The 21,489-nt window shown below is 40.7% G+C and overlaps 1 protein-coding gene and 1 non-coding gene across 2 annotated transcripts in view; one reads left to right on the forward strand and one right to left on the reverse strand.

Moving 5' to 3' along the window:
• Nucleotides 1-21,489, reverse strand: part of DTX4 (deltex E3 ubiquitin ligase 4) — a 443,998-nt gene that overhangs the window by 389,138 nt on the left and 33,371 nt on the right. The gene's annotated exons all lie outside the window — the stretch shown is intronic.
• TRNAR-UCU lies at nt 20,769-20,858 on the forward strand. The gene is given in 2 exon segments: nt 20,769-20,805; nt 20,823-20,858. It is a non-coding gene; the product is annotated as a tRNA-Arg (tRNA).

Consider the following 21,489-nt stretch of genomic DNA (forward strand, 5'->3'; position numbering starts at 1 on the left):
GGCACCAGGATCCGCCACATAAAGCACTCAGGTCACTCCAGAACAAGTACAAATACGACTCTGTCATGGTCCATGTAGGTGTGAATGACCTGAGATGTACCTCCCTGGACCACATGAAAAGAGACATGGAAGAGCTCTCTGATCACGTAGCCCAGGCTGGTATGACCCTGACCCTGAGTATCATCCTGACCTCACCAAGAATGATGCCACAGTACAAAGAAAAAATGATCAATTTCAACAATTGGCTAAGTTTCTGGTGTCATTCAAAGGGGATCCAGTATCTGTCCACCTGGGATGACATGCTCGATAAGCCACGTTACTTTGCAAGAGATGGCTTGCACCTGTCACCCTTTGGCTTTCAAATACTGGCCAAGGCTTTTGCCGCCCCCATGCCACACCTTTTGGCCACAGAACCAGGACCAAAACACAAAAGGTGGGGGTGTATCCATACTCATTAAGGATACCCGCACCTCCAGGTTAATGGCACAGCACAATGCATCAGAGATCATCCATATGCAACTAACAATGGGCAAAACTGCAATCCAAATTATAGCTTGCTACAGATCACACACCATGACCCAGGACCCCCATTCCGCATTTCTGGAGACACTGGGAAATATGAAGGTCCTAACAATGCTACTCAGCGCCAGAAGTCTAATCCTCAAAATGCATGCACTCGAGGCACTCCTCAGTATGGAGAACATTGATATCTGTGCAGTAACAGAAACCTGGTTTAAGGCTCCAGAGAGCACCCCAGCACTACCAGGCTATAACTCATACCATACTTTTCATCCACAGAACCCGGACCGAAACACAAAAGGTGGGGGTGTATCAGTATTCATCAAGGATACCCACACTTCCAGTTTAGTGGCACAGCACAATGCGTCCGAGATCATCCATGTGCAACTAACAATGGGCAAAACTGCAATTCAAATTGTAGCTTGCTACAGATCACCCACCATGACCCAGGACCCCCATTCCGTGTTTCTGAAGACACTGGAAAATATGAAGGTCCTACCAAACGCCCTAATATTGGGTGATTTCAATTACCCAAACATTAACTGGGAGAACTACACCAGTACTATCTCCCTTGCTCAACGCTTCCTAGAATTTATAAACTCGAATGCCCTGGATCAACTGGTCAACACCCCCACCAGAGGTGACAACATACTGGACCTGGTCGTCACCAACATATTGGACCTGGTCATCACCAACATGGGCGACTGGTGTTTTACACCAGAGGTCAAACCCTCGCTGGTTAGATCAGACCATAGAATAATCACTCTGGATATCCACATTCCGCTCCCACCCCCAATCAAGGAAACCACCGTGAAAAACTTTTCAAATGCAAACTTCACGTTACTTAAGACCGAGGTGGAAAGGTTCACAACCCCCATGCTAAAGGACAGTGCTGCCCAAGCTGCTGAATCCCTTACAAAGGCACTCGATGAGCACCTGCAAGAATGCATGGATCAAGCTATCCCAAGCAAAACCAAGACTCACTCCTCCAAGAAAAGGAAACCAGTCTGGTGGACCCCTGCCATAAACAAGCTATACAATAGAAGGAGGAAACTAGTGCAGAAAAGAGTAAAATCCCAAGAAGGAAAGACATCCCTGATCAGTATCAGCAAGAAACTACAATCCCTCATAAAATCATCCAAGGCTAGCTTCGAAAGAAAAATTGCCAAGGACTCCAAAGATAACCACAAAGCATTCTTTAGCTATGTCATTAACCTAAGTGGGAACTCTCAGATCAGCTCTAAGATAGTGCAAAATGGCACAAAATACACTGAAATGACTGATATTGCCAACATTCTGGCAGACAGGTTTAGTGCAAACTTCACCCCCCCCTCACCCCCTAAAGGGCCCATAACCATACCAGAAGAATGTAGTGCCCTGGCAATCAGTGACACACAGGTTAAAACAGCTCTATCCAAAGCCAAAACTACAGCTTCAATGGGACCAGACGGTGCCCCAGGCTGTGTCTTACATGAGCTCCAAAATGAACTAACCCCTCACCTAAACACACTGTTCAAACTCAGCCTCTCTACAGGCTATGTACCCATAGAGTGGCGCACAGCAACAGTTATCCCCCTCCACAAAGGTGGAGCCACAACAGACTCCAAGAACTATCGCCCTATAAGCCTGACTAGCCTGGTCTGCAAGGCTATGGAGCGTATCATCATGGAATTCATTAACAGAGACATTGGGAACCTTCAAACATTGCACCCAACCCAGTTTGGCTTTGTTAAGGGCAGATCATGCCTCCTAAACCTGGTGGACTTCTTTGAGACAGTTACCAAGGCTTTAGATGAGGGAAAGGAGGTCCACACAGCCTACCTAGACCTTTCAAAGGCTTTCAACGCCATTCCCCATTCTAGTATTACAGACAAGCTCACCAGCCTGAACATATACCCCTACGTCGCAAGATGGGTTGCCAATTGGCTCACGGATAGAACCCATACGGTGAGAGTTGCAGGCTCTAGGTCCGACTCTAAACCAGTTACAAGTTGTGTCCTCCAGGGCTCAGTCCTGGGACCCCTCCTATTTGATATATATTCTCACAGGTACAGGCAAGCACAGGAGGACTATGGCTGACCAAGTTCGCAGACGACTGCAAACTGGGGGCCATAACTGACTCGCCAGCTGATACAGACATCCTCCAGAAGGGTCTCACTGAGACGGATACCTTGTGTCAAAATCATGGCCTCAAGCTAAATGCCAAAAAGTGCATAGTCATCCCCTTTGGAAAAAACAAAGTACCCATGAACTACCACATACGTGGTAGTCCCCTAAATACAGAAAATGTAATAGGGGATCTGGGGACCCAGTAGATAGTAATCTCTCCTTTGATAATCACATTGCCAAGGTGGTTAGAAAATCCTTCTATGTGGCCCACCTAATCACAAAAGGGTTTGCATCTAGAACAAAAGAGGTTATTGTGCCCCTCTACTTATCACTCATTAGACCCATCATAGAGTACAACGCCCCATTTGGGATGTACTTTACAAGACACCAGCAACAGCTGGAAAGACCACAGAAGTACCTCACCAAGAAGATTACTGCCCTCAAACATATGCCCTATGCATCTCAATTGAAGAAACTCCAGCTGTACTCGGTTGCATACCGCTTACTCAGAGGTGATCTCTGCCTGACATACAAGGTCATGTCCAACCCAGAATTGATGGACATGCTCCACCTAAAAAAATACAAATCCCAAAGAGCCACATGCTCTAGAGATCTAAATCTCACCACAACGATAAATAGGACATGCTGGAGGGATAGATTCATGTCCCATGCTTTGGAACAGGATTCCAATCTACATTAGGCAGAGCCCCTAACTAACACTCTTCAAGAGAAACCTTGATGAGTGGATGGGAAACAGAAAATTCATCCCAGGGATCACTGCAGTGGCTCTGCTGGACAGTGGCGCAGGGAACTAATGGCTCTGCTGGACAAAGGCACAGGGAACTAATCTAAGGGGGTGGTGAAAGCCAACACATTCTGGCTAGGCTTACAGATGCCCTCGGGCAGATAGCCTAGTACTTACCTATGAACCTACGAATCAGAAACTGAGCTCTCCCCTGAGTCTGAATCAGAAATCAGAAGACAAAACCCAGAATCCATCCCTGCATATTCCTGTTCAAATTCAGAATTTGGAATCTTCTCAGGAAAAGAGGCATCCCTCTTTCTTTTACCAGAAACTTCTCTACACAAAGGATCAATAGCCTGAATTAAACCCTGAGCCAGTCCAAATAAACTACACCCATCCAAAGAAGTTTGAGGAGGAGTAGATAAGTTTGGTTTTCTGTTTCTTTTTGACAAGAAAAATGGTGCCAGCTATGTTACTAATGGCAACCGCTGCCTCCCCAGGGACAGGCATAGAATTCTGACATAAAACAGGGAAACCTTCCTTGTTCCCTCTCCCGGGACTGACAAGATTGGCTCTCTCTTTCCCACTAAGGGGACTCCATCAGCTGCAGAGGACATAGCTAACCCCTGGTCCATGGTGGCTGTAGGTGCTACACCAGAGGGCATTAGGGTAAAAGATGAGTGGTCTGATGTACAACAAATGGCCATAGCAGAGTCACCCACCTGCAGCTGAGGCAAACTGCTAGCTTGCTGTGGTGACAAAAGCTATTTGCTTTACTTTTTCTTTTTTGTGGCTGGAAGAAGGACTGACTGTGGGACAGACAATCAATCTGTTCCATGATCAAGCCAAAAATGGTGCCTCTCCCCTGGGGAATGCAAGCAGCAAACGCTGGTAAAACTACCAGTCCACAAAAGTTACTTTTTGACAGAAGGAACACAGTAAAAAAACTTTCAAACACTGTCAGTTCCACAAGGGAAAATTAAACACAATTTCTCCACAGAAAAATATGTTGTTAGTTTACAGTACTTTTAAACTGACAGAAAAAATGAGTGCTTTGTGTAAAAGTACATTACAGTCTCAAGAGAGCACTCCTAGCTTTAAAACACCTCTCCTAAAGAGGAAAATAATAAAACATCAGTAAAAAAAAAAAGGAAGTTTTTTTCTCCAAAGGAAACAATCTGCCTGGCAAAGGAAAGCACAAGCTGACCACTGATCCTCAACAGCCTCAGAGGAGCGTACTCTGGTTTGAAGGGCTTTGTGTCCAAACTTGTCTTTCAGTCAGTCCATCTGGAGCTGCTTGATAGTTTGGGCATGTGGAAGGTACCCCGAAACTCTGAAAGCTGGACTGTTGTTATATCCTTGGCAGGATATAACTCATACACCTAAGGCTACTGCAGCAGTGATCAATACAAAGAGCATCTCAGGATATTTGTTACATTTTGTTTTTTTACATAACAAAACTAACCAAATAGGGACTTGTCCTGTGTAAAGAGGGGCAGGTGGTAAACCTATTAGAACCCAAACTCTAAATATGCTTTGTGTCTGCAGCATATTTTGTAATATAATACTAAATTACACAGTAATCTTGGAGTTAGTATACCTAAGGTTTGGAATGTATGTGAGCACAGCCCCACAGTGAAGGAGCTCAGCCCTTCAGCATTGTATTTCTTGTTAATATTTTATATGATTTTATTTTCAAAACTTTAAAATTTAAATAGAATTAGTTTAGTTCAGTGAGTTTGATATTTTAGGGTGTTAGTTTTATTTAAAGGTTTATCTTTGTGTGAACTTGACATTTTTGATTTGATAGTCCTTGTTATGGCGTTCTTACTCTTCAAGTTCATATACAAGGGGGACAAGTGCATTCTCAAAACATAGACCCATAATATTTTTCTATTTCTGAGCAAAATCTTGACTTAAAAAATACTTGGAAAAACAGTGGTCATTTTCTTAAACAAAGATTGCGGTAATGTCACCACTACAGGTTCTCATCTGAGGACAGATAACTACAAATTACATGAGCCACTTGCATAAATATTTTCAAGCCATTTTTTGCCTTGTTGATCATAAAAGACATATACTTGCAAGTATCAGACTGACCCTGATCCTGCCTTCAGGAAAACATGTCCAGCAGGACATACTGCTTCTTAACAGGGTCTGAGCAGACTAAGCCATGCTCCATTGCTCTGCATGCCTTTCAGGATTCCATTCCGAGATATTTGCCCTTTTTCTTCTTACTACTTGTCATTGATCTGCCCTAGAATGTCTCACACCATATCTAACCTGTACAGGGATGACATTTTCCTGACAACATTTGATCTGAGATCCTGTCAATAAATGAACAAGTGCGCTAGTATTTAGGATTCACTTAGAGATTTATGATTTTTAAACTGTACAATCCAAAAATCCCAAGTCTGAAAACCAGTTCAGAATGCAGTTAATATGGTAACCCTGGCTCGGTTCTGCGAATTCCAAAAACTTATTATGAAACCTCACCAAATCATCAGACCAGATGCTCAAAGATCATTTCCCACTTTAAACCTTTGAATGGACTTAACAGCTAAAAAAATGAAGTCCATAGGGCACAACTAGTGAGAGCTGTTTAGCCTTTAGTAATTAGTGCTTTTGGATTTTTTATTTTCCATTCACAGCCTAGGTACAAGCATATGTGTCTGTGTGGTATATATTTGTGCACAACAATCAAGATTGAGTATTTGCTCAATGACACCATCCTTTCTCTGAAGACCTTAGCAGCTGATGTCCATCATGGCATTAAAACCAATCAGATATATTTTATGGGAAAATAGAGATTTTTTTGCATGCTATATGACATCAAAAACAGAGAAACTGTAGGTTTTTGGTATAAGTTTGCACTGTTGTTGCTCATTTGAGAAAATAATTTATTATTACTAAATTCTGACAACTGAAGTTCCCAAGAAGCTATTGATCCTACATTTTCATACACAAGAGGGTCCTGAAAGAAATCCGTGAACAAAGAGATGAGGAGCCTGATGGGATTCTGTGTATAACTGAGAGAACTAAGGAAAGAAAGTATAGTTGTGTGAGTATATTCATTATAACTTTAGATATTTGAGTAATAAGATACTTGTTGCAATATTACTTATAACGTGGTAATAATACTGCAGACAGACATCTGTCCTTCTACCTTGATTTCTGGAGCTTTTGGAAGACCCTGTATAGGGATGGTCTCCTAAATGTCAAGGACAGCAGTAGAACATGTGGTTAAAAGGTGAGAGGTGGCTAGTGCCATCTCCATTTCTTTATTTTTTTTTTTGGGGGGGGGGGGGGTGTTACCAACAAGTATGCTTATCAAGCCTGAAAGGCAAGTAGAAAATACAGCACACACCCAAATAAGAGGAAAAAGTGGAAGAAAGAAAGAAAGAGTGCCTCTAAATTAGGGTCTGGGAGCCTCCAAAAAAACAGTTATTAGACATAAAAAGTATGGATAAATGGAAGGAGACCATAGAGCAAGTGATCTGACTACTCAAGCATTTGTGGTTATGGTGAATATAGTCACACAACCTGCACAGTGTTCATTGTTAAGTATTGTAGTATCATACATAACATGATAATATGGGGAAAGTACTGAAACACTAAAAAAACTGGTCACAGACTTAGGGAGGAGAGAAAACATGCCTGCCAGAATTGCAGTGGGAATACCTACTCTACTTTTGCAAAGTCTAGTTTATAATGCTTAAAAAGGTAAAAGGTGTGAATGGAAGTCCAGATAGCTACCTCATGGATACTTTGAGCTGAAACATTCCTTAAAAGGTAGCAGTGGTTGCTGCAGTCCTTATTACCCTTGAAAGGTTTGGCACCTTGTGCAGTTCCCCAATCCGGCGAACCCTTCATCTCGAAGTTGTGGACAAAAAAAAGTTTTCTTCTAAAACTTGAGAAGTAAAAGAATCTTCTTCAAAAGAAAAAAATGTCTCTTCTTTGTAAATTGTACAAAGTCATACATAGATTACTGAAGTACTTCTGAATGTTGGTACTGCCCTAACCACAAATGCACTACCTACCGATCAGAATTTGCCAATTATGCTTCCTGACACTGTGCACCTGGGGTGGCAAGTCCACTTTGTCCCAATCTAGCTAAGCCTCTTACATATGGAGTTTGTTGTGAAACTGCCTCCCCTGCTTACTTGGCATGAAAGAACCAAAGAGGTGGTGTATTTGCCTGGAATTTTTAGTTTTGTAAATTTTATATCTCAGCAGACTAAGCACAACCATGTGTTACAAAAACATGTCTTCTTTATTTAGAGGATCCAGGAAAAAAGAGACTGGGAGCTGTATAACCTGATTCATTGCAATCTCCAAGATGACTTTTACCATAAAGTGTAGACTGCTCTTAAGAGACACCCTTCCTTGTGGAAGAATATGTTGGGCATTCTTCACGTTTAGACCTGCTGTTCTGAAAGCATTACTAAGTGATGGTCTGCTATAAGACAGTTTTCCAGGATAAGAATCTCAGTGAAACTGAGCCTGATGGCTCAAATGAAGCTGGGTTTCTAAGAAAAGGCTCAGATACCAGGGGAAGACCCTTAGCATCCTTGGAGCCTCACATTCAGAATAGCTACCAGTTTTAAGAGCAAGCAAGCTGAGACAGCATAAATGTGTACTTAGACTGACACAGAAAAAAGGCCCCTGACCAACAGGGTTGTCAGATAAAGCAAGCTTATTGAATGGATGTGCTTTAGGCTGTACGCCATGCTTCATGTACCAAAACTAAAATCTGGTCCACTTTACCAGGCAGGATTTCCTGTCCTCTTTGATTATCTGTAAGACCGCTGGGTGAAAGAAGGTAAAATGCAAACACAAAGTTTTATTTTGCACGTTGTCTGGTCAAACTGTTTTAGGTATTGGTGCTTTGGTGTTTCTAGCTGTTATAAAGGAAGGTTGTGAGAGGAAGAAGAGTAAGGCTTCCTCACTGCTCGGTCTTCCTGAGTGAAGAGAACTAATATTGCCAAGGCAAAGGAGTGCCACTGGAATCAGGTTGCTACCACCTAGCCTTAACTTCTGGCATATTCTGGGAATCAGGGGTGAAGAAGAAGTTCATAAAGAAGGCATCTGTTGCAGGAAACTGAGAATGTGTCTAGCACAAGAGCGCCCTTGCAGTGATATCTAGTGCAGAATTCGGGAGTGGAGTGATTTTATGGGAAGCCAAACAAGTATACCTCCAAGGTATGTCAAACTAAGATCAGCTTGTGGAAAACCTCCAGGTTCACTTTCCACTCATGGGGGCAGGAAAAAGATATTCTTGGATAGTCTGCAAAAATATTCTTTGCTGAAACAATGTAACAAATGACGGTTCTGTCTTTAAAACCAGATCCTAGACCTGCACAGAGGATAGGAATGTATGTTTTTTGAGGTACCATATAACACTGTTTTTTGTCTATTACCCTGAGAACTCCTGGTCACCTTACTGCCTGGAATATATAAAGGACATAAATTATGGCTAACTAACACTTGAGACTGACGGGTTGGCATCATCCCCATTATTCATTTTCTCTTTGACTTTTACTTACTTAGCACTCAGCCAAATTCAGAGCCATCTGAGGTCAGGGGTCTAGCTCCCTATGTGCTATAAAAACTTCTTCAGGATGGCTATCACTGTGTACCATCTGAACTCCCTTTGAACAGAGGGAATAAACAGAATCACTTTTCCATTAAATGTAAGTGCTTACTACAGAGGTTTCTTAGGCACCAGTGGATATTCTTCATGTGCAGCCTGACCAGTGGGAGTATAAAAAAGGCTGACAGACAACACAGACTTTTGCTGTCATGGATGTTCTTACAGTTGCCTTTTTTTTTTTTTTGTGGGAGAGACATTCTGCATTTACACCGGTGTCCAGGATGGCTGCCAGGAAGGAATTTGTATAGGAGGGAGGTAGTCTAGATTTCTGGTAATTTAGGGATATCTCTAAGTCAGAGAGATAATTGATGGCATAATCTACGTCTCTCACTACTTCCTCCTGGGACATGACCTGAATAAGACAGTCATCCAAGTAAGTGTAGATACATACAGCCTTGACCTGATGTGAGAAAAATGTACAAAATGTATGTGTTTCCTGTAGCCAGAACTATATAAATAAGCACACTACGTCCAGAACAACCATAGAAAAAAGGAGAAGTAAGAGAGCATTAAAGGTTATTGTCTTGAGTTGTTTTTTTAGTTGCTAGAAACTTCTGTAGTTTGGAGACTTAAAATAGTTTCTGGGTTCCATTCTTCATGGGAACTTACAGCAACCTTGAATAAATAATACTCCTTGCTCTGTTGAGGAAACTCTTTCTGAGGCCTCTGAGGACAACAACATCTCATTTAAGATGGACTCTGTCAAACTAATCTGGTCTGTTGGACTGGGTGCATCCCATTGAGGCCTGGAAAGAATGTGAATTTGATCTCATATCCTACATCAATGATCTTCCACAGTCATAGTATTATGGTCAACTCAATCCACTGGTTTTCCAAACTGGACAGTATTTCTACTAACTGGGGAGAGTGGGAAAGAGAGGAGGTGTAGAGAAGGATATGGGGTAGCCACAACTGGAAGGCACTGTACTGGCAGAGCATGAGACCATTGTCTTTACTAGACCTCTGTCACCACTCCACTGTTTCTTTTCAAAAGCCATCTACTGGTCAGCATGAGACTGCTTATGATATAAATGGCTACAGCTTGTTAGGAATATTTCTGTTATGCTTAGTTACTCAATATCTGAATGGTTTAGACTTTTTCCTCCAACATTTTGAACAATAACTGTGAGGGAAGCCCAAGCAATAATTCAGCCTAGGGTGACATTCAACAGCTGCCCTTTGACATCCTCGGGCAATGACTGAACTGTTTTATTAGCCACCTGTCTCATGTAGTTATTGAAACAGTGATAGCTACCCTAGTATGAGCATCTATTGCACTGTAATCACATTTGACAGCAGACTTGTTTACCTTAAGGGGTCGGTTTCAAAAGCTGTTGTTTCAAGGCTGAGTCAACAATTTCTTCACGTCTTCTACATCTTCCTGGTACTGAGACATAAGGAACAGGCAGTTAATGTCCCAATACCTAATCATGCATATAACATTTTGCCCAAGTTGTCAAATGTACAGCTGTCATTGTCAATGAACAATTTGTTGTTAGCTGATGCCAACTTGGAACTTCGGGCTGCATCCAGTAAAATGCTGACACTGCCAGTCACAAGGGTTGTTATGTAAGTTACATTTTTCTTCTACTCTTTTGAACTGATCTGGCTTTCTGGCGCTGATGGCTGAGAATTTGTTTACAAAGAGGTGCGCTTGACAGTATTCTCAGATGCCTGAAATACTGGAAGTATGATTATTGGATTAGGTTCCTCAGTACCCAGAATATCTTAATATTGTTTATGGAAGTCCAATAATTCCTTCTCATTCATTGAACTAAAGATTTAATGAAGGACATGTCCAGTAATTAGGAACATGAAGAAATGGATTCCTCTTCATTTGTATAGTAACAGATTTGAGCCAAATAAGGAAGATCCCACTCCTCCTCTATGAAATTTGTTTCCAAGGACTGGTCAAGAGACAGGTCTCTTCTTTTAGCAGGAGCACTCTACTGGAGGTGAACAGTTTGCCTGCAAGGGGGGGGGGGTACATGAATTCTTTGACATGGCACCACATATTCTTTGACAAAATGTGAACAGTAAAAAGGTACAAGGGCAAAATAGGTGTTGGGAGGGAAGGGATAGTTAGGGAAATTGGTAGTAGTGTAGCAATCTGGCAAGCCTATTTTTTTCCTAAAAATGGAGGGAGAGTGGTCCCTTGAAGCACATACCAAAGGCTGGCCATCTGCAAGTTTCTATGAATCTATACTCATCTAGGCTGTAGGAGAAAATTTTGATGAGGCCTGTGAAGACTGGAAGCTGGCAGTGGGCTACAAATATATCAAAGGGACAGTACTTGAGGATATACTAGAAGGAGAAATTGGAGCCAAGGGATGATCAATTTGCACCTCTCACAGGCTGATGCCCTCACTCTTTCACAAGATTGTTAGGGTAATAAATACTTTGCATTCTTTACCTACTTAAATTTTAGCTGCTGATCTCTTGTTTGTTTTCACTCTCAGTTAGATAAGCTAGCTAAAATTTCCAAAGACATTTCCCTCAGAAATAGGGACCTCTGCCACTCAGCCTAATGCGATTTTTTTTTAGTTCTCTGAAGGCCCTTAAATTAGGTGGCCTTTGCTTTATAAAGTCTTTTTTATTAAAAAAAGCACAATGCTTACACTCACAAAGCTTGCAATTTACTCCACAATAGAACAGACTGAAGGTGAAAGTTTTTTGGTGGTATCTGTTGACCACAGGTATACCTGTTGATATCCTTTCTCAGATATATCAGTGACCTCAAACAGATTAAGTAGCTGTCAACAACAGAGACAAACTAATAACAATAACAGTAACAGGACAGCAAAATTCCATGGCAGTAGTAGAAACGATTTGCCAATTTGGGTACTTATCACAATTTTGGAGGTCACCTAGGTGAAATGATGGACATACTTCTGATCAGTTAATAAAATAAAACAGAACTGGAGATAGTGTGAGTGCCTCTGCTCTGTGGGAGGCCAGATTTTTGCAGGGGATGCGTAGTAGCTCTGGTCGGGCATCTGTCTGTGTCATAATTCTCACATATTATGCAACAGTGATCTTTACAATGAACATCTGTCCGTCCATCCACAACATCTTTTTCTCATTTTTGGCACATGGGCTCGGTTAATAAGAGATTACTAGGCTAATGACTAAAGACCCCTTACAAGCCGTTTTTAGTAGACTCTAGAGCAGAAGCTGCCATTAGAAAATGAATAATTAGTAGAGCATATAAAATATTGCATGATAATTATAAGAATCAATCAGAGGAGGTTAGAAAGTGATAAGAGAGATTGGATAAGCAGTTCGCAAAGAAACAATGGAAGATTTATGTATGTATATATGTATGTATGTATGTCTCCCAAATATACAACAAAATCTAGAAGATTTAGAATATTTGCTTGGAAATGTTTACACAGATATTTTATTTTTATACCTCATGTAGATTCCAGAGAATTTTTCATCAGGTAGACAGCAAATGTTGGAGGTGTGACGGGGTAGAAAAAGGTACTTGGGAACATATTTTTTGAGATTGCAGTGGGTTGGCAGACTTTAAGGATTCCTGTGGGGTGCACTGTCGGAGATGCTGGGTGGGCAGATTGGTGTGGCAAGGGAGATGACTTTTCTGAGCTATGATATAGAATCAGAATTGCGTAGACATGGTAAGGCCTTACTGTGTCTAATTATGGTGGCTGCCAAAAAAGCAATTACTAGAAAATGGAAATCATTCTTAAATCAGACTCTAAGCCAACTATATTAGAAGTAGTGAATATAGTAACAGAGAAAAAAACAACTGGAATTGAGATCTTTAGAAAAGGGTAGGAGCAAACTACAAATGAAAAACTGTGAATTGTGGGAACAAAACATACAGGGGAGGAAAGAGGTTTAAAAGAAGGTAGGACTTAAATGAGCTATGTAATGTTTGAAAATTATTGGGTAGATTATAAGTGATGTATAATGTTTGCAACTGGGAGTATGTCAGTATGGTTTGTGATGTAAAATGCTTGCAACTAGACTTGTGTCGGTGTGATTCATTTCCATGTATATAAATGTATAACTGATTATGTCATAAGTTATGGTTTAATAAAGATATTTCTTGCTTAAAAAAAGGGACAGGAATTGAATATTTTATGTAATCTTGCTTAGGTTATATGCTATTTAGCAATATATGTGAAGTATAATATTTGTTAATTTTAATTTAACAGAATTTGATAACTTTTGTATGAATGTAAATTTGCCTATGTCACAAGTGATATTTCAATAAAAGTGCTGCACTACCCAGGTGTGAATTTGCAATTCCCCATCCATTGTTCCAAACTGCATTTGAAGAGGGCCTCAAAAGGGTTCTGCTTAATGTGAATAAGAAGTTGAGGTGTCACTTCAACAGTGGCAGTAATCTAGAGACAATGTTTACACCACCAGGTGGTTAGCCCTGCTGCTGTTGTTTTTTCAGACCACATATACACATGCACACTTGCGTGTCTACATCATTTGATCTAAGTATTGTTATATCAAATTCATTTTTGTCAAACCCCTTTCAGTGAAGCTCCTTTTTGTTGAATTCTCTATTTCCCGAAATTCATTAAATCGAAATATTTTTACTGGCTGCCTTACAAGTATGGAATGTTTAATGTCACTTAGCAACTAAGGAAACTGGAACCATTTTTACCGGTAAACTTTACATATAAGATATTAAAAATCAGTTTAATAAAACAAAATACTTAACAAACAGCTTTGCTTTTGCAGGGGGCTGTGCCCCCCCCCCCCACAAATTAAATAAACCAACTCCGGGAACGCACTATGTTGATAAAAAGGGTAAACTAGAAATAGGCTATGAATATTCATTAACTTTCACACATTGTTGAATGGTGGGCTGTTATGTTTCTTTGTTGAATCGCTGCTGCATTGGAGCAATACATGAATCAATTAAGAATGACTATAATATTGTTTTGCACACCTTCAGTGGACTATTAATATTTTATGAGTTAATGCGATCAGTTGTGTTTATTTAAACTTTGTAAATAAATTAGTGTGTTTTTTGGGAAATCACTGCTACGTTGGAGCACATACATGAATCAATTAAAAAAGACTATACTATTCCTTTCCACGTTTTCAATGGACTATTAATATTTTTTGAGTTGATGGTCTTCGCTCATATTTGACTTCAAAATATATCCCCGGTGTATGTGTTTACTGGGTGTTGGCCAACAAAAAATTGTTAACTAAAAGCAATTTGGCAAATAGAGCGTTCAGTAAATAGGTGTTTCGCTGAAAAGGGTTTGACAAAAAGGTATTCAGCAAAATAATACTTCAGTCACCTCAGGTCACTCCAGAACAAGCACAAATATGACTCTGTCATTGTCCATGTTGGTGTGAATGACCTCAGACGTACCTCCCTGGACTACATGAAAAGAGACATGGAAGAGCTCTCTGATCATGTAGCCCAGGCCAGTATGACCCTGACCCTGAGTAGCATCCTGCCCTCACCAAGAATGATACCACAGTATAAAGAAAAAATGATCAATTTCAAAAATTGGCTAAGTTTCTGGTGTCATTCAAAGGGGATCCACTATCTGTCCACTTGGGATGACATGCTCGACAAGCCACGTAGCTTCGCAAGAGATGGCTTGCACCTGTCACCCTTAGGCTTTCGAATACTGGCCAAGGCTCTTGCCACCCCCATAGTGCCTTTTTTAGGCAAGGCTCAAAAGACAAACCCACCACCATAAATAGCACAAGTAACCAAAAACTGAGGGTAATGCTACTCAACGGCAGAAGTCTAAACCTCAAAATGCACGCACTTGAGGCACTTCTCAGTATGGAGAACATCGACATGTGCAGTAACAGAAACCTGGTTTAAGGCTCCTGAGAGCACCCCAGCACTACTAGGCTATAACTCATACCACATCTTTCGGCCACAGAACCAGGACCAAAACACAAAAGGCGGGGGTGTATCCATACTCATCAAGGATACCCACACCTCCAGGTTAATGGCGCAGCACAATGCATCAGAGATCATCCATGTGCAACTAACAATGGGCAAAACTGCAATCCAAATTGTAGCTTGCTACAGATCACCCACCATGACCCGGGACCTCCATTCTGCATTTCTGCAGACACTGGGAAATATGAAGGTCCTATCAAACACCCTAATACTGGGTAATTTCAATTATCCAAACATAAACTGGGAGAACTACTGAAGTACTAACTCCATTGCCCAACGCTTCCTAGAATTTATAAATTCGAATGCCCTGGATCAACTGGTCAACACCCCCACCAGAGGGAACAACATACTGGACCTGGTCATCACCAACATGGGCAACCGATGTTCCACACTGGAGGTCAACCCCACTGCTGGTTAGATCAGACCATAGACTAATCACTCTGGATATCCATATTTCGCCCCCATACCCAATCAAGGAATCCACAGTGAAAAACTTTTCAAAAGCAAACTTCACGTTACTTAAGACCGAGGTGGAAAGGTTCACAGCCCCCATGCTAAAGGACAATGCTGTCCAAGCTGCTGAAACCTTTACAAAGGCACTCTATGAGAATCTGCAAGAATGCATGGATTGTGGCATCCCAAGTAAAACCAAGACTCACTCCTGCAAGAAAAGGAAACCAGTCTGGTGGACCCCTGCCATAAACAGGCTATACAACAGAAGGAGGAAACTAGAACAGAAAAGAGTAAAATCCCAAGAAGGAAAGACATCCCTGATCAGTATCAGCAAGAAATTACGATCCCTCATTAAATCATCCAAGGCTAGTTTCGAAAGAAAAATTGACAAGGACTCCAAAGAAAACCACAAAGTGTTCTTTAGGTATGTCAAGAACCTAAGTGGAAACTCTCAGATCTGCTCTGAGTTAGTGCAGAATGGCACAAAATACACTAAACCGACTGATATTGCCAACATTCTGGCAGACAGGTTTAGTGCAAACTTCACCCTCCTCTCACCCCCTAAAGGGCCAATAACCATACCAGAAGAATGTAGGGCCCTGTCAGTCACCGACACACAGGTTAAAACAGCCCTATCCAAAGCCAAAAACACAGATTTAATGGGACTGGACGTTGTCCCAGGCTGTGACTTACAAAAGCACCAAAATGACCTAACCCCTCACCTAAACACACTGTTCAAACTCAGCCTCTCTACAGGTTATGTACCCACAGAGTGGCGCACAGCAACAGTTATCCCACTCCACAAAGGTGGAGCCACAACGGACCCCGGGAACTATCGCCCTATGAGCCTGACTAGCCTGGTCTGCAAGACTATGGAGCACATCATCATGGAACTCATTAACAGAGACAATGGGAACCTCCAAACCTTGGACCCTACCCTGTTTGGCTTTGTTAAGGGCAGATCATGCCTCCTAAACCTGGTGGAATTCTTTGAAACAGTTACCAAGGCAGTAGACGAGGGAAAGGAGGTCCACACAGCCTACCTAGACCTCGCAAAGGCTATTGACACCATTCCCCATTCTAGTACTATAGACAAGCTCACCAGCTTGAACATAAACCCCTACGTCATGAGATGGGTTGCCAACTGGCTCACGGATAGAACCCAAATGGTGAGAGTTGCAGGCAATACGAATGACTCTAAACCGGTTACAAGTGGCGTCCCCCAGGGCTTAGTCCTAAGATCCCTCCTGTTCGGTATATACTTCTCAGAGGTACAGGCAAGCATAGGAGGACTATGGCTGACCAAGTTCACAGACGACTGCAAACTAGGGGCCATAATTGATTGTCCGGCTGAAACAGACACCCTCCAGAAGGGTCTCACTGAGACAGATACCTGGTGTCAAAATCATGGCCTCAAGCTAAATGCCAAAAAGTGTATAGTCATCTCCTTTGGAAAAAATAAAGTACCTGCGAACTGCCACATAGGTGGTAGTCCCCTAAATACAGAAAATGTAATAAGGGATCTGGGGACCCAAGTAGATAGTAATTTTTCCTTTGATAATCATATTGCCAAGGTGGTTAGAAAATCCTTCTATGTGGCCCACCTAATCACAAAAGGGTTTGCATCTAGAACAAACGAGGTTATTGTGCCTCTCTACTCATCACCCATTAGACCCATCATAGAATACAACTACCCATTTGGGATGTACCTTACAAGACACCTGCAACAGCTGGAAAGACCACAAAAGTACCTCACCAAGAGGATTACTGGCCTCAAACAGATGCCCTATGCAGCCCGACTCAAGAAACTCCAGCTGTACTCGGTTGCATACCATTTAATAAGAGGTAATATCTACCTGACATACAAGACCATGTCCAAACCAGAATTGATGGACATGCTTCACCTAAAAAAAAACAAATCCCGGAGAGCCACACGCTCTAGAGATATAAACCACACCACAACAATAAATAGGACATGCTGGAGGAATAGATTCCTGTCCCAGAGACTCCCCCATGCTTTGGAACAGGATTCCAATATACATCAGGCAGAGCCCCTCACTAACACTCTTCAAGAGAAACCTTGACGGGTGGATGGGAAACAGAAAATTTACTCCGGGGATCACTGCAGTGGCTCTGCTGGACAGTGGCGCAGGGAACTAATGGCTGCGCTGGACAGAGGCACAGGGAACTAATCTAAGGGGGTGGCAAAAGCCAACACATTCTGGCTAGGCTTATAAATGCCCTTGGGCAGATAGCCTAGTACTTACCTATGAACCTATATACACCCTGCACTCACACCTACACCCACTTTAGATGGTCCAGTCCACCTTCTGCATGTCTTTTTAATATGAGAGGAAACAAGAACACCTGGAGCAAATTCATACAAAGGGAGGACTCACCACAGATGGTACCCGTACCAAGATTCAAATTGATAATACTACTAAATAAAAAAAAAAGTTATTAACCATGTTAATTTTTTATTTTATTTTTTTTTTTATTACCCACGCTAAGTAAACTTTCCTTTATAGAGTCTTTTCACCTATGACTTGGGCCCAATGGCATGGGTAAATTGTATATATATTTGCACATATGGGTCCAACAGCTATTACCAAATGCTTATAAGAGCAAGCACTCCATCTGTCTGTTTTTCTGCCTGCCAGCAGCTCTTTGTGCAAGATCACAGTACAATGGGATCTGGGGATTTGCTCTTTCCCCACTATAGTGCAATCTCGGAGTTGGGTATATATAATAAGCAGGGGATATGGGTCCAGTGGGGTCTTAACCCCTGCAAAAAACAGTGTCTTTCATTTTTTTTTAGTGTTGTGACTATGTGATCTTTTTGATCAATGTTTTTCTCAACATTCTTTTGAACATTCACTCGTGGCTGAGACACTTGTGCATGCAAGATTGTGTGTGTGTGTGTGTGTGTGTGTTTGTACATTTTATATATATATATATATATATATATATATATATATATATATATATATATATATATATATATATATATATATATATATATATATATGAGTGAGAGAGAGACGGGGGGGGTTGAGAGTAGCCAACCAACCATCATGTTTTGGGGAGGAGGACAGAAATGGGGGTACCAGGAGCTAACCCATGTAGAGACATGGAGAATACGAAAATTCAAACATTTTTTCTGCTAAAATGAATAAATATTTAAGCATAAGCAGAAGTATATTTTATTCCAAGCTTATCAACACATCTAGCTTTTTTTTTCTGTCGTGTTTTTTACAATATTGCTTGGAGGTTTTTCTAAGTTGGAAGCATTGTGCTTTTTTACTGAAAAAGACTTTAAAGGCCACTTAATTAGCCCTCAGAAAACTCAAAAAATTTCCAAAAGTGGTTCACCAGCCTCACTTAACAATACTGATTCTATATTAAACTATAAACACACTCTAAACATTGGTATCTTTAGCATCCATCTAACATAAGACCCCCTACTAATTATGGAAAGGCATAAACATAGAATCAGACCCCACTCCCTGTAGGGGCGAGGATGAATATCAAAATCTGCACCTTTAGAGTTGAAATCAATTAACCTGTCTTCTGACTTGTTGCCTTGGGGCATTCCTCAAGAGTCAGCACTGGGTCCTCTACTCTTTTCTGTCTATTACATACAATAATATAGACCTTCCATCTGACTTGTACAATGTTATCATGGCACTTCTCAACACAGACCATTCTGCTAGTGTCATTGGTCCTACTTTTATTGAAAATCTATCCTCTGTTTGCAGCTGGCTGTTGAACAAGAGGTTGACCAGTGCTGTATTATTAAGGAAAAAAGAAAACATGTTTCTATTCATAAAACAAAGAATATGGTGTCTTAGAAGCCTTTGGCTAACTAGGGCAATTAAATATTTTAGCATTTAAGAAACTGACATGAAAAGAATGGATAGGGTCAGCTACCCTAAACAACACATTTTTAAACATTTAAGGCACGGTCACAGAACTGAAGCAAAAGGCCAAGAACTTCTCACCTTTATAGTAGATACATTTGACTATTAGGTTAGACAAGAAAACATTGGATTAAACTACAACTCTGTTGGGCAAAAGCAGAATCCCATTCAGTAAGTCTTTTAGCTAGTCACATCACACTTAAGGACTAAGCAAACTTGGGGGTGAACCTAATGCATATCCTCTGCATTACTCTAAATCCCTGTTTAAACTATTTTCAAGAATATAACGAAACTCCTCAGCAAATTACCTGATAAAATTACATGCATTCAAGATGAACTGCTTTCATGATTCATTAGATGTCTGCACTATTGTTAAATAACCTTTTACCCACATTTTAACTCATCTTTATCCACGGGTGACATACAACATTACTGGAAGAAAGTTGTCATTTCCCACTTTCCTTAACTGCTTTTCCATCATTATGAGAGCCATACCTTGCATGTATCTCAGATTTACAGGGATATCCCTGATTTTGCCTTAATTTTTTCTTTGTCCCTCCTTAAACTTTTAATTTTGTGACAGATCAGTGAGTATTACAGTAAGGAAACATTGCCAAACAATTGTCTATTTATTTTGTTTGTTTATTGCAGGTTGACAACTTGGTAAGTAGGTTGTTCAAATGACACTTTTCAGCTGTAACACAGGTTTCAGAGCAGCAGCAATACAAAAATGTATAAGTAACAAGCTGACTATTTTTACAGAAGCAAAAGCAGCAAACTATTGACAGTATATTTACAGCAACAACTACAAACCTTGTATTCTTCAATAAATGCATGTTAAATCCAGCAATTCCACCAACTTTCTAACTAGTTGTTACTAATATTTACAAATGCTCCTGATTCACAACCTTTGTTCCTGAGTCAGCATTTGGCTATACTCCTTGATTCTTAATGTAAAAGGCTGAGAGACTGCCAAGTATTTTCACTTTCCAATCTACAGCCAATAGTTAAAATCCTAGCTTAAGCAGTTCTAACATGGTTTCAGAAACAAGTTCAGTATGCTGACAGCACTATATAAATGGAATGGGTGCATCTTTAACAACCTGGACAGGGGACTCGTAAGTGAAACAATTTTGTTGTCCTGAAGAGTACCATTGATCTTTTAGATCCCTTATTACTAAGCATTGGTGACAGTCCACTTTCACAAATAACTTATGCAAAGAACTTTTCAGTTTTGTGTTGATTCTGATCTCTCTGACACTAGTACATATTATCTGGCACAATCCTAGGGCACTTCACTTTTTTTAATGATCTTATACGTGGTGCTAAAAAAAATTAATTTAACAGTACACAAATTATACTATCTGTGAGGACTTTATATATAGAGAATATCCTTTAAAAGCATGTCATCTTAGTATAACATTGATATGACACTTTAAAACAAGCAGTGGCTCTGTGGCGCAATGGATAGCGCATTGGACTTCTAAGTAGCTGTATGAAGCTATTCAAAGGTTGTGGGTTCGAGTCCCACCAGAGTCGATTTTTTCTTAAGGCAAGGCTACAAATGTTTCATCTGCACAAAACACTAATATGAACTTATGTACAAGTAATAAAACTCAAACAGTTATTAGTGACTTTCCATTGGTCCCTGTAACCCAGTTGGTAGTTGCCCTAAACACGTTTCAAGTCAGAAATACTTTGGCTTACTGTTAAATTCACACCTTCTTTCAGCTGTCATACTAACAGTAAGATAAAAAATGTACTTAGTTGAATTAATGGAAGGCGTTGGTTACTGAAGCTAGAAAATCTATGCCCAAAGTATTCCAATCCCATAATTATAAAATGCTTTGCTTTGCTTTTTTAAGCATTAAGTTACACTTGCACTACTAAGGTTCAGCAAACCATTCAGAACAAAGTTTGCTAATGTTTCATGCCTTTGACATAATTTCCTGTCAGTTCAAGCTGGTAACTGCCTTCTAGTAACAAAAGTAAGCCTGTTGCTTGCAGCTCTTGCCTTTAAACTCCCGTACTGTAGATATTGCACACACTAGGCAAATAAGGTAAAGATCAATGCTAAACAACACTTGCTTACATCCCAAGTGCAAGGCATCCTAACTGAAAAAAGCAACCCTTGACCAAGTAATTGGAAACAGTACTCTCAAAAATGGCT

This window comes from Protopterus annectens, chromosome 9.part0 (assembly GCF_019279795.1).
Source record: "Protopterus annectens isolate FY-2018-M chromosome 9.part0, PAN1.0, whole genome shotgun sequence".
In the NCBI taxonomy this organism is placed as follows: domain Eukaryota; kingdom Metazoa; phylum Chordata; order Ceratodontiformes; family Protopteridae; genus Protopterus; species Protopterus annectens.